General features: G+C 39.6%; 1 protein-coding gene across 8 annotated transcripts in view; it reads right to left on the bottom strand.

The window, feature by feature from the left end:
• Positions 1-15,078, bottom strand: part of p120ctn (adherens junction protein p120) — a 53,306-nt gene that overhangs the window by 22,092 nt on the left and 16,136 nt on the right. The window contains exon 1 of one of the 8 annotated variants that reach the window (XM_076617869.1): positions 9,822-9,904. The exons of the other annotated variants lie outside the window; for them this stretch is intronic. The gene's annotated coding sequence lies outside the window, so the exon portion shown is untranslated. Of the gene's footprint in view, positions 1-9,821; positions 9,905-15,078 lie in introns of those variants that run through there. 8 annotated transcript variants of the gene reach the window in all.

A 15,078-nucleotide genomic window follows, 5' to 3' on the forward strand; every position in this document is an offset into this window, starting at 1 on the left:
GTAGTTTTCTTTAATTACCGAGAAGTTACACCAACTTGGAGTTTAGTGGCACCGCGTTTGGAAACTGTAACCCTCAATTTAATTCGTCCAAAGAATTTACCTACGCTCTTACGGGCTTCCATGAAGTAAGGAGTAGAGTAGCGCGATTTGGTAGATTAGAAGCGAAACACGAGGAAAAACGTTTAGTTGAAATCCTTGTTTTCCGGCAACGAACGTTAATCCTCTCAAAAACGTTTACTCTCTCCGCGGTACTCAACCAACTTTTTCCCTGCAATTCTCTTGTCCAAACCTCGCCGGGGCACCTGCATTTCCCCATAAGACTAAACAAATCTTGTCGAGTCGAGATACTAGAAAAGAGAGAGAGAGAGTAAAATACGGTACACTTAACGTTCTTTAGTCTTAAAACTCTGTGCATCTTAACCTGGTACACCACCGCCCATTCTTGTTTCCACGATGCGCCAGGAATCGATTTTCTCTGCCAGCGTTTCCGCGCAAGATGCATTTCCCACAGGATCTCTCGGCACTCGGCAGGATCTTCGGATCGTCCTTCGAGTGAGGGCGGGACCTCCCAACTCGAGTAATTAAGACGCGAAGCGAGGCTAATTGCCGTGCGACTAACGAAGTGCGCGATTTCCGCTGAGCTGCGACCGCAACCATCGAAGAACCAAGACGCGTCCATTTGACCGAAATTGCATCCTTACTAACGAGCTCTTTTTCTTTCTTCTCCTCCTTTTATTATTCCTTTTTTAACCTCTTTCATTATCCTTTCTTCTTAGTCCTTTCATTGCGTCCAGCGTCGTCCTTGCAACCAGAACGTTACCTTACTACTAGTTATTTCCACGCATGTACACACACACACAGGTGGGAGTTGTATGCTTAGAGAAGAGTACAGTCATCCTCGATTAATGCTGCAATTAAGCCCTCTCTCTTTCCTGTTTACCATTCTCTTTTGCTCTTCTTTTTTAGGGAGCTCTCTCTCTCTCTCTCTCTCTCTCTGTGTTGTTCTTCCGCTCATCTTTGTCGGTTTTTGAGGTCTCCTTTGTATTGCCTTTTTTAGCCTTTTTTTTACCTTTTCTAAGGTCTTAGCTCCCTTATCCCTTTCACTCATCTTCTCCTATTCTTTTGAAACCTTTTTTGCTGTTACTTTATAATACCTTTTTGTCATTTTCTCAACCTTTGAAATATTGTCTTTTTATTCTCTATTTCTTCCGTTTTTCAGATCCTGTTGTTCCTTTTAACTCATCCTTTTTGCCTTTTCTTTGACCTCTGCGTTAATTCCTTTTTCTTGCGTTCTTTCCTTAAATTCGCACGTTGTTTTTCATCTCACTCTATTTTCCCTAATCCTTAAACCCGATATTAATTATACCGCATTTTATATGTTATTTTATTCAAATTTTCTTACACACGTTCCACAAATTCGAAAGAAAAATGAACATGTCTTAACCAATCTGTTATTAGTTTACTATATCGTCCTAAAATTTTGTCGTGCTAGTTTCTTTTTCTATTATTTTATTACTATTCTTAGCACGTTCCGCTCGAATAATAGCAAATATAATATAGCATTTTGCTCTACAATATTTTGCGTAAATTTTTTGTACGCTTCACATAAACTCGAAAAAGAGATAAAACACGTCTCGCGCGGAAATAAAAATTCAACGATTACGATACGAACAATGGGATTTCCGTGCGATCGGAGGCAGAGATGAAAGAGAGGCAAGAGGGCCGATGCGTTCCAGGGCACGCGTTTAACATTCCTGCTTTGAATACGTAATTTTCAGTGGTCGAGGCGGTGGAGGTAGCCTGGCCGGGGACAAGCACAATGCACGCGTGGTTTTATCCGCATCTCTGCTGACACACGTGACTATAAAAGACATTCCTCGAACGTTACAGCGAACCGAGGCCACTATACATTTCGAAAAATACAATTTTAATACATTCTCCTCAACGTCTTGGATCGACCAACTCTGCAGTTTTCCATCGTATGTTTACGAATAGCTTCCTCCTCCAAATCGAACTTTCCTTTCGTAATTTCCAGTTTCACGGCTCTCGAAAACTCGAAACTGTTTGATCTCGACTATTATCGCAAAATTATAAATGAGACTTGCAAAATTTCAAACTCGACGTTCCGAAGTCTTACGATTCGATGCAATTTCTCAACTCCGCCAATGAAATATAGATGCATTTTGTGGCAACCGAAGGCTGCGAGCATGAAACGGCTTACAAAGCGTTGACATTTCCGAAATCGTGCACACGGGGAACCGAAGTTCGCGGCACACGCCATATCACGGGTGTAAACGAACTTTCGAAAATGCCATAGGTTTCCGCGACACCACTCACGGTGGAAATCCCGTTCGCACAACATCGATCAACATCACGTCGACTCTTTTTATAAAGGGATTTCAAATATATCTGGAGCTGGACGAATTTTATCGGTACTAAAAAATGAAAAATGTCGACTCAAATTGATACGTTGCTACTCCCTTACTGCAGGTACTAAAAAGTTGTTAATGCGTGTCTTTTCTCGATAAAAATGCACAATGATACGTTTTTTAAGGAAATCTTGAACTTTCCCCAACGGTATTTTGTGATTCTTTTCTCATTAAAATTTGAACGAATGTACAAGCGGAACAAGCAAGTTTTCGATCTTTTCGATGAATTTTATCGGTATTAAAAGTGTAGGCTTAATGATTTTGTAAAGTGAATACATTTATGAGATATATATTCATACGGACGAATCTTATGCGAAAAGGGATTGCACCAGTATAATTGACATTCCGAAGTGCAAAAGGTTAAAGTTACGTTAGAACTGCTTTTGTTAAATTATAACTATAATCCTTATCACGAATGTGACACAATTAACCTTGCACTCCCTACGATCTTCTCGTAATAATCTACCATACGATATGCTAACAAAAATTTTTTTAATTATGATATTATTATCTTTTTCTATTCTTGGTTTTTCCTACGCTTGATATCGTAAACAATTTTACATTTAAAACATACCTTGCTTAAAGCATCGCGATACGAAAAAGGATTACAAATCTGAATATTCTTTGATGACTTTTTCCATCGATATAAGTAGATAGCAGATAAAAGCTGTTCGTTGAACGATGCTTACTTTCCATCTCCGGTCTAACGTAGGAAAAGCTGCAAAAGTTTTTCGTTTCGCTGCACCGGCTCGTAGTAGTCGGAAATGTAGGCCAACGTCGCCCAAGGCCTCGTTCCCTAACAGTGTCTGGCGTATTGGATTTTTTACACGTCAGAACGGATTCACAGGTAGACCGGAACCCTTTACTAGTGAGTAGGAATGAACACCCCAGGGGGACGTGTCTCGGTTGGCCTACAATCGCCACACTGACACCTCTCTCTCTCTCGCAATTTCCCCGAAAATCCAAACTTGCCATCATAATACTCTCTCTCTGCTCGCGCTCCGATATTTTGAAAAAAACATATTTTATCAAATTTCTATCTAATCATTATTAAAACTAGTTAACTATTTAAGCACGTATTTTTCATGTCTAGACTTCTCTGTTCTTCTTTTTCAATTTTCCTTCCCGTATGAAATAATCTGTTATTATTACTCGATCTCGAAATATATATGAACAATAATTTTGAAAATAATTTTCACCAATTTTTCATTCGCATAATTCTCAGAAAGTAACCAAGAATATATTTCATCGATCATCGTAACCTTCAAAATCCCCTCCGCTTTTCGACCCTCGTCATTCTTGTGAAAAGCCAAGCGTGACCAGCGGTACCGATCACGCCAATTAATCATAGCAAGTTAACCAGACAAAGGTCGTATTCGTACGGAAGAAATGTATTTGGAGGGCGTCGGCTAGAGATTCGCGGCGCACGAGAGATTTCGCGCAGCTGGTTGCGGTTCCAACGACCAGATTTGCACGATGCAACCATAAGGTTGTACTTACGCAAGTGCATGCGTTGCACGCAGAACGGTGAGCGACCACCGCATGAGAACCCCATTATACGCAGACTATGCTATTGTTTATCTTTTCATCTTCCGCGCAGCTGTGCTCGTCGCTCCACATTTCCATGCAACGACGCACAACCAGCTCGAAACCAAGTTTCTTCTATAAAATAATTAATAGATATTATCGTTACCTACGCGAAATCAACCAGATGCTTTTGCTACCGATCCTCAATTTACAATTTCTGTAATCCGTGTTGTGTATCATGTTGTCATAAATTTGTATTGAATTATTTAAGAAGAAATTTAGAAATTTTGGAAAAAGAATTTCATTATAAACTTCTTAACGTGCACTCCTTGATAGGAAAAAGAACAGAAATTGTTGAGACATTGAGAACTATTTGTCTTTGCAGTTACGTCAAAGAGGATTTTAGGCGTGTATGCGAAATTTAATTCCGCTCGGCCATGTCCTTCGGGCACGGGAGTAGCCTTAATTAGTTTCCGCTTAATCTTACATGGGAACACGCGCATGTGAGAAGCAAATTAAATAAAACGCACGATGCAACCCTACGAGTTTCGATACGATTTTATTAACACGTTCTCGAAAAAGTCGCAGGGAATCAACTGGAACATTGTTTAACAACGAAAGGAGAATAAAGAAACGAATAAATCCTCCTTGTGAAAACAAATCTTCATTGCACGTTTTATTCTTTTTTATATTCGCTATTAATATTTGCCATCAAGAAAAAAAATAGATAAATCAAATCTAGTGGCATAAATAAATGGGGCCCGGTGTATCGCTCACACCGGTTCCCGGGCCCCCTTCAATCGCAGCCGGGACGGTCATCGTGGAGGTTTTAGTAGGTTGGAGTCCGGCACTACCACGCCGCTTTTCCCCAGAAGCGACCTGGTGTCCGTGCGGATTTCCTCCACGTTAATAAAAAAAAAAAAATAAAAAAAAAGTGGCATAAATAAATAATTCATTAACCATTGCAATTATTTGTAACGACACTCGTTTACTGTAAGTAAATCAATATAATGAAAGAAGAACGCAGAATTCTGATTGCCGTAAATCGATACTCGTGCTTCCATGTTGTTTACTCTAAATCTTTTATTTTATTCTATTTTATTTGCGGCTAGCTTTTCTACTCTTCCTTACAATCGAAGAACAATAGAACGATTCTCTCTATTTACAGAATTACTTCATTTTCTTTACTTCAACCATTCCTCCTTGCAATTGAGAAAAATATAAATTAAAATAAATAATTCTCCTAGCGTAAATATTTATTTGATAAAGATAAATCTCCTTATTTTCGGGATGCCTAATTTTAATTGGATAGATTTCTGTGTTTATGGCGAATGACGTACATGTGACGAATAACGATTTCAAATCAGCAATTAACGGATCTATGCTACGCGGTAGTTAGGATGTATTTTTAGACAAGCCCACTTTTTAGTTAGTCGTTCGTTATCGCATCGCCATTTTCCACGATCTGGAGAATGCCACAGATCGAGTATACATACATATTCGTTAATAGAAAGTTTAATCTGCTTTGAATCAGAAAACTTCTAAACGCGATAGTTAATATAACTGAGGTCACTTGACGACGTCTAACATATTTCCATCCTTCGTCGAATGCGATTTTCCGAACGTTATTACTCGTATTGATGTGATCTTCTCTTCAGAAAAAAGGAAAACCTCAACAAAAATCTCGACGTTGTTTCTGTATGTGTAATTACTATTTTTATAAATATTTATAAAACAAGGAAACAACGGAAAATCTATAGATTTTTGAGAATTGTTCATAATAAAAAATTATTCAAACTTGAATTCTCCATAAATTCATCTCGTAAGTTAAAAATTATGCACAAACACAAACTCATTGAATTATATATTTGTCCTAGGAATTTATAAATAATAAATATACAATTTATTGCATGCACCATTCTATTTCCATGCTTCGTGAAATATCTATTAGCTTGTGCACTATACATACATAATTAATTACGTACTTCGGTCAACGTTAAACCTCTCTATTAATGAAATTCTCTAAATAATTTCTACCCGACAACGCGAACAAGAATTCAGGTCAGCCTAATTTTCTGTTCCCCTCATAAAAAAATATTCTTAAAATGCAACCAACTTACGACCGAATCAACATTTGAACACATCTCGTCTCCCACCAGCATCTAATTCTCTTCCTCTGAAGATTAAACAATTAGCCATACTCTTGACCCAATTCATCCTTGACACCCACCCTTTTCGCTTCCAATTTCATTTTTTCGAGTGCAAAAACCGGAATACTATGGAACTGTAGGATTCATCGTGAAAGAGGATCACGTTCGCCGAGACAGGTAGTAATTAACAGGAATATCGGCGTAGAGTCCTGTCGATATGCTTCACATTCGTCCACTCCAGTCCACGTTAAGACGTAATTGATTCGCAGGATCCAGAAGTGGAACACACTCGAGAAGAAAAACGACGAGGCATCGATCAAATCGCGAGTAAAACTCAACGGCGACCGTGTCACAGGGTCATAAAACAGTAATAGGATAACCACGTCTCCCAAACATCCTGCAGGCCACAAGCCTTGAGACAATAACCAGATAGTGTCCCGAACCCAGAAGACAGTAACAGGATAATCACTTCTGACCGGCGCCCGGCGACAATCCCTCCATAGGGCCCAAAACCTTATTATATAAACCTTATTATATTACCCAAAATCAGCACTCGAGACAGTCTATTCTAACATTCTGAACCGTTACTCTATTGGATTCATGTAATACATTTTACACAGAATATAATATCTAAAGTCTGAATCTAAATGAAAGCTGACGTGAAATAGTTCAAATGACATGAAAAAACAGCTGGTGATCTGTTAATTTCGCGATTTCCTGTGTCTTCTACGTGACAAGGGCGACGGCGATGACAATGTCACGTAAACTTAAGGGTTGGTTGATGAAATAAAATAGCTGAGTCGTAACACAACTATTAATTTTGTTTTTATTAAACTTTATTATGAATTCAGCAATCACAATGTAATACACACTGAATTAACATAAATCACAATTCACTCCAACCACGTTATGTAAGACTTAGTTACACTGATACGTTAAGTACGCGACTGTTATAAAGGTAGAGACCGGTAAAGATATGTTGACTATCCTAAGGGTACAGAATAAGCGAGTCTTACTGACGATACTGTGTCTGAGGAAGGCTAGGGGTGGGTGTGTCTAAGGACACGGGACTATCGGATTTGTCGATGACAATTTTGGTTAAGGAAACGACGGCAGTAGACACCGTCTCCGATTGGATAGTAAGACGGTTGGTGGACCAGGAAGGGTTTTAGCCGCCCTCGCGAGAAAGTTGCTAACGGAACATACCAGATGTGAAGAAAACTAACTTTCTAGGCTAACACGTGGTAGACAATAAACGTAGAAGGAAATCTAAGACAAGAGATACTCGCTTGGTCCGAAGGACCTCAACTATGAAAATTCCAAGACCCCTGGTGGGTACTTAAGATTATTGAGGGTACGCGCCAAGGATGTGCAGACATCTGGGTGCCATCCTGTCCGCGGTGTGTGACCTGCTCTCTGATGTGAATTGACGTTACAACAACATCGACGAATGGAAAATCCTTTTTCGTTCGTTTCAACAACGACCATAGCGAAATGCACGAGGAATCTAGGAAAAAAGTTCACCAACATCTTCCACACGATCGTTCGTCTCTGTCGCCAGTTAACTCGCAAAATCTCAACGGTAATACTTAAGCTTGAAAGATCAATTCTGAAGTGGTTCTTGCCCAAAGACTCTCGAAACATCGAGTTTCGTCGCTCGATATGTCTTGGAGACCATCGATGCTTATTGACGGGGCTTTATTTAGAAAAATAATCAAAAGTAGTCCTTGGAACTGTTTCGATCTACAGTTCGTGCACGAAAATGTCGGCTATGCACATATACAGAAACCAGGAATAGGATTGATTGATCGGACCTTGGAAACGACTGCATGATACGACGTGACGTACGACTGTAATGGAGGCACGTGAGATTCGTGAGACGAAGAATCGATGTGGAATGCGGCTGTCGAGTGGCTCAATAACGAAAGCCTCGGTTCGTCGCTGCACGGGCGCACTTATCGCCTCCCTTGAAACAAGACTAAACAACGCTTAGCTCGATAACGGGCTGGAATTTATCCGATGCGTACACATCGTGCCTGATTCGGGACGAAAGCGATGGAGGAACTTGTCGGATGGCTCGTGAGACACTCTATACAAACGCATGTTAGATTGGATGACGTGTAATTGATACTGGGCTTATATTGAACTTCCCTTTGAGCTTACACGTCAACTGAACGCTCTTTCGTCCTTCCGTCGATCTATCTACTCGAATAAAGAAGACATAAATAACATTATGACGAACGGGTTTCGTAATCATACATTTTCTATGGCCTAAAATTGACGAACAGCTTAACACTCACATATATCTTTTCACCCTACCATTAAAAAATGACCAACTCTTTTTGAGTGGAATTGTTTCTAAGTTATGTAATAATATACTTTCTTTATGTTTATTATTATAATATGTTGAAGTGGTCACCGCTTCTAAGAAAACTCTACATCTGGTCTTTTTAGTTTTCTCAAGCACTGAAGCCATCGACAGCGTATAGACAAAAGAGTGTGACGAAGACAGATCATAAACAGTAGACAGGCGACGTTGGCTTCGGGGTTTTCAGTTATTGGGTAACACAGCTAGCGTGTGGATCTGGACCAGCTCAAATTGTATTCTTACTTATAATTACACTTCTATTTAAATATATTTTCTACCTTACAATTTATCCACGAGTTTCTCTGTTTACACATCGAATAACCTCAACATAATATATTCTTTGTATTTACTATTATAATATAGTTGAGTGGAAAACACATCGGGAAAAAAGCAGTTCTATTTAAAAATGTGAAAGACATAATAGGCTTAGTCGAACTTTAATTGCCGGAACACAAATTAACGGAAACGAACGAATGAACGGAACGGTCGTTAGAAGATTGATTTAATAGAAAATTTAGAGATGGTCTGTTGTGAGAAAAATTGGAAAACAAATAAAAGAAATTATTATTATTCAAATTAGAAATTATTTTCATTCAAAAAGCGTTGCCTAATCAAAGCTCGACTGTACTAATTAGATTAAAAAGGGAGAAATATCGTATAAAGTGAGCAACTTTGCAAAGATAGAGCAATTCCGAATTTCGATACTTGAAAGTAAGATATTCGGAATAATCAAATTTTCTACGATACGTAGTAGTAAGACTGCGTCAGCTTTGTCGTCACCCTGTATGCTCGCTAATGGTGGGGAAAGCGACCTTGAGGCATCAATTGATTTTAGCAAAGCCACAGTCTGCTCGGTTTACTATCCAAACGATGGTTGTTCACAGTTTTCCCTTCGGAAACTTCCACACGATTTATGATCCTATTTACAGGAACCGGAGATACCGAAAGTCAATGTTACGCTATCTTTCACGGCAAACTCCACTTGTTACGTGCATTCCTACTCGAGGTTTCCATTCACAAACACTCGTATCTTCTTTCCTGTCTCTCCTTATCACATTTCACGCATTTCCCACGCCGAAAATAATCTACGCTCTTGTCTACAATAGACTAAAATCATTAAGCCTTGGAAGAAGTAGTTGTTAGAGAATACATGGATATTTTGTTAAGGAAGAGTTAGAATATCAAGACTATAGAAAAGTGGTGAGAAATTTTGACTTAGGCTTTTTCCCACATATCCTCCGGACTCAAATATATACGTAGTACGATACATGCATATAGATAGTACGTTATTAATAAATAAACAGTACGATCTACCAAAAATAGAATAATCTAACAAAGAAAACGTACATATCTCTTTCATGGACACAGACGAAAATCGATTGTCACAGATTCCAGCGTAGGATACCATCGATCAGTCCCACGTCCCATAAACCATTCTCGGATCGATGGAGCGTGCGACCCGTAGGGTTCAACGTCGTTTCTCGATACTCGTGGTCCATAGAAACGATAGCGGCAACTAGCACCCGGCGCGGCGTCGCGCACAATTTCGTCGCATTTCCAACTAACACGCGTCCGTATCAATCGTCGGAGCCCGACACACATAGGCGGATGGACACATGGAAACACGCAGAAAGAGAACAAGTTACCTCTGATAAAGAAGCGCCTTTGAATGGCAAAACGGGAACATTCGCGACGCGAACAATGCGTTCGAATCGGTGCCATGACTAGGCGACCTTCGCGCGAACCCGATACGAGGCCAGCCATTCACCGTGCACCCGTGTCCACGCGCACCAACTCGTTTGAGTTTCCTTTAATTGGATCACGCGGGTTTCTCGACCCGGCCGGGCTAATCCCTTCTGTTCTGGTTCACGCGTAGGAAAAGTGTTTCCGATTCATATTCTCTTATCGATTTCCTCTTTCCGAGGTCAATCATCTGAATAATTAATTTTGGTAAAGTGAAATTTCCCTTTTCATTAAGAAGAACGTCTTTGAAATATGTATCGTTTCGAATTATATTGTCGGTAATCTGAAAGCGAGGAAGGACCTATGTTTTGAATTAGTTGAACAATGTATAGTGATTCGTATAACACATGTAATATTTGTATTCACTAAAAGTTTTTATATGTTCAAATATTTTTGTGAACTACTGTATAGACATATGACGGAATAAACGATGTTTTCTATTTCTTAGTTCTTTTAAACAAATTCAATATATTTGAATTCCTAGTTTTATTGTTAGTAATCTGAAGATGTAAGAAAAAACCAATGTTAGTTGTTGATCGTATCCTCATGGGTAGTTCCTCGATTAGGATTATGAAGTATTCTTTTATTACCTTTTTCTCTAGAAATGCAAAATGATTATACGCACTGAAAATTTAATCCTCCGAATGCAAACTGGAAGATATATAATAGAGACATTGATAAGCAGGAAACGGAGGTTTACGTAAATTCATAATGTACGAGCACAATTTTCAAAAATAGAACCTAGATAGAGATTTTTATTCATCCAACATATTACACTTACTTTATTTTGAATATTACGCATATTTTATACTCTCTAAATTTCCCACAAAGTCATCAACGTTTGCAACCTATTAGTAAATATTCTAGTATTTGTTCAGATTTTTTAAAAGCTTGGGATAATAAAAAGATTGGAATTAAGCATAAATGACTCAAACTGCTTGTAGAGAATTAAGAGGTGAGATAATTTAGCGTTAACCAGTTAACCGCGGAATTTAGTTTTAAAAATTTCTCATTAGATCATGGACTACGTAAATAAACACAAGCGATGATGAGTATACGCGTCAAACGCACCGAAATAAAACTTTTATTTCACGTATATACCCGTCAAACGCAGTTAACTGGTTAATCTGATCTTCCTTTGACGACATTTTCTAATTCGTTAATGACAGTCTGAACGGATGAATTCATTGAATAGCGTAGAACATACACCATGTGTTGTAGATGTCGAATAGGAAAAGGTTTATTTGGGATGAATAGGCAGGGCTGAAGCATACGTATTCTACGTCTTGTCACGATCCTTTCACCGGTAACGTCTCACTACTGTAAAATAGAATCGATCCACGTGGCTCCGTGCACGATATTTCGAACTTGATATTTCATTTTCTCGACCGGGCCGGGTATGGCGTATCGTAGTCGACTTTTCGACACACGATAGGTTTCTCACCATTAAGGCTGGTTCAGACATGGCTAATTGTTTATTCAAGTAGCAAGAAAACCATATTTACATTGTTCGCTTTAGAAGATCACTATGAACGAAACGAGTATAAAAGCGACGTTTATCGATGAACCAACAGCGTATCTTATTTATCATCCTAACCCAACATAAATATGTACATAGCTTGTGAGAACAAGGTACGAAAATGCAAAAACGAAGAAAAATAGCGAAACTTGATCAGATTTCTTTTCGAGTCAAAATACTTGCATCCTATCCTAAACATTCTTAAAAATCCTAGTCATTAAATAAAAGATATAAATAACTTTAAAAACAAAAATAAAATTTACATAAATAGAGTTGTTACGTCCGGTGACTCTTTACAGAAACCAGAATCCATCCTTCGGTCAAGATGGCCACTAGTTGAAGAAACTGGGGAGGCTATAATTAGTCGGACCGCAATAATCTTAAGGAACTGCCATAAAACTAAGCATCTTTATTTTATCGTTAGGGCCCTTAATTGCTACAAAAGATCTTCAAGTCGAGACGTCCCTTATGGTTCTTGTTCAATCAGATAAAAAATGGGAAGGAGTTTTTTCCACGTTGAACGGTCATTTCCACCCGCAAGCGACTGGTGGTGGGACGACTCAACCCCCAGCAATAGTTTTCCTCTGCGACAGCATCGTCACTGGTTTGTCATCCTTAGATCAGTCAACATCTCTAGACTGGTTTTCGTTTATTGATCGGTCATCAGTCGTTACTTACTATTTACACGTCTCTAAGAATACGTTTATACGTACGATCCGTAACTATTTATATCTACAAAGTTGTTGGAATAAAGTATATATTATAACCTGTTACTTCAGTTTACAATCAGTCAACCAGCTCTATTATCCTAAACGAAATAGAAGATCGACCAATTCGCGGCATCGATTATCTAATTGTAACGAGAATTTACGACTCTCGTTGACGCGATCTACCGCGAACGCGTCTCTCCGAGAACGGTCGAACGAGAGTAAAATTCCACTTCTCTGAACCCGACGAGAGACAAATGATTCATGTAATACGAGTTACATATTATTTTCGACTTATTTTTTCATGTAGGAACACATCGTGCCCTAAGCATAAGTCACAAAAAATACTATATATGTATTTATTTTCATGACACTGGCAAGTTTGTACGAAAAACTACTCCTTATGAATAAGCATACTTGAAAGATGAAATTGCACTAAGCAAATATCCTCAACCGTGGAATATGAATCTTTCCTTCATTCTCCAACGAATTTCCTTCGTAATCGTTCCCTTTACCTGGTCTATAAACAATCAGAGAGACGCAGCTCGTGCATCGACGACCGATGCTATCTGACGCCCGCTCGACAAGCTAATAAAGCGAGTTGCGCTTGGAATTTTAAAGCACAAAAGGAGAAGAGAGGGGACAGGACAGGAAGAACGAGGAGACAAAAATTAAGTCACGCTACCAGCTCAGCGCGGGGCGCGGGACATGAAAAGCGCGTATACGCGAGGGGAAACGATGCCCGACACGGTTCTGAACACGCGACAACGGGACAGGACGAAAGTTTGTTCGACGATAATAGCTGCGGGCCAGGTCCCAGCGATTTTCACCAGTGGCTGAGAAATAATCCCGGCCCTACCGTCTTTTTTCCTCTTGATATTTTTCTCTCTTTTTTCCTGTTTCGTGTTTCGCTCCTCTCCCTGTTTTAATTACAATTTACACCAGCGCAGCGGTCTCCTCGCACGCTCCTCTGCAAATCCACGTCGACGGAAACTATGAAAGTCCTCGAGATACAGATAGGCGATTTTTAATCAACAACTCGTAATTTCACTTTCTCAAGCTTCCTCTATCCTCGTAACCGAGACTGGGATCGTCCGACAGTACCACAGAAACATCCGGATGAACCAGAAATATGCTCTTACACGTCCTGACGATAGGTCGAACAAAGAGAGCCACGGATACACACAGAGAATTCTATATTCGAAACAGAGAGACAGACAAACACTAAAGAACAGAGGGGCGGAAGAGAAAGAGACCGGTAGGGGGAGTGATATATCATGAGAGAACGAGAACTCTGCCGCAACCTCATTCTCCTTTCCGGCTGACGCGTTGAAAAGCTGTCACCCCTCTCCCCACTTCTCGCTCGTACACCATACGCCATACATACAGCATCCCCTCTGCATCACCGTTCCCCCACCAAGTGGTGCACGGTTATCCCCACTACACGACGTCGCGCCGTCACTCTCGATGACGTGTGTTTCAATGAATGAACCAGCGGTGGGGATAAGCGCACGCATACGTGCGTACGCTAGTACGAAGCGTACGCGTATACCCTGTGGCTGCACGACCGCCTCTCTATGCGCCTGGCGATCACGCAGCGCGCCGCTTCCGCTTTGACTTTCTCAGGCTTCATTTCTTTTCTCATTTGTTTTCTTCTTTTTTTTAATACTAATGTCTATGTTTTTCGTGTAATTCTCTTTTTTTCTTTTCTTCTCGATAGCACAGAAATATAAGAGCGAATGTGAGAATAGATTAGCGAAAAGTTCTCGTAAATGATATGATAGCTTGAAAATTCCGAAGTAATAGTAACGGAAGAATAGTGTCAGCAGGTTATTCGATATCTGTTCACCGACTTATTCCGCTAGATATGGCGGAGATCACTGGCTGATCGATCGGAAAACAACTCGAATACTAGGGTAGTTTTCGTGTTTCTGTGTTTCGTATGCATCGTACCGATCGACTGCTCATTCAACGACATACATACACATGTATGTAGATATATGCAATATATATACATCGCGAGGAGACTGTATTCCGTACCGGAAACGAATTACAGTTTATCCGTAAAATCGATGGTATTCGGAATAAAAGAAAAAGAATACACGACTCGGTCGGAAAATCTGGTAATTTCCACATTTTAATCAAAACCAATAATTCGATCCACGTCGAGGGCGAAGATTCGCCGAGGCCAATTGAACACGTACACGCAAGCGATGAGAAAGGAGAATGAATAAAACCAGTGCAGAACGAGACAAGTAAAAAAAACGTGAAAAATCAGTGTTGGTTATTTTTCATGCTCCTTGTGTATGTTTTCTCCTCTTTTCTTATTCATTTATCGAAACTGCCGTCGTTTCGAACAAATGTCTGCAATAACACGTGCGCACACATCGTCGCACGCTGCGCTGTCTGGAAAAATATTTATTGCCAGACCATTACGTATTTTAATATTTTACCATCGTAATTACCGCGTAAGAATTTTATTTCATTTTTTGCCACATTTTTATTTCTCGTCCTATATTTTGCAACCCTCGTTTTACCTGGTCTTCTCGCGCATACGCGCTAAGAGTCTGACCGCGGAAAAATAACGAAGGCCTGACGAGAAATAATGAAATAAAAAAGTCTTACGTTTCATAAG

This window comes from Bombus vancouverensis, chromosome 4 (assembly GCF_051014615.1).
Source record: "Bombus vancouverensis nearcticus chromosome 4, iyBomVanc1_principal, whole genome shotgun sequence".
Taxonomy (NCBI): Eukaryota; Metazoa; Arthropoda; class Insecta; order Hymenoptera; family Apidae; genus Bombus; species Bombus vancouverensis.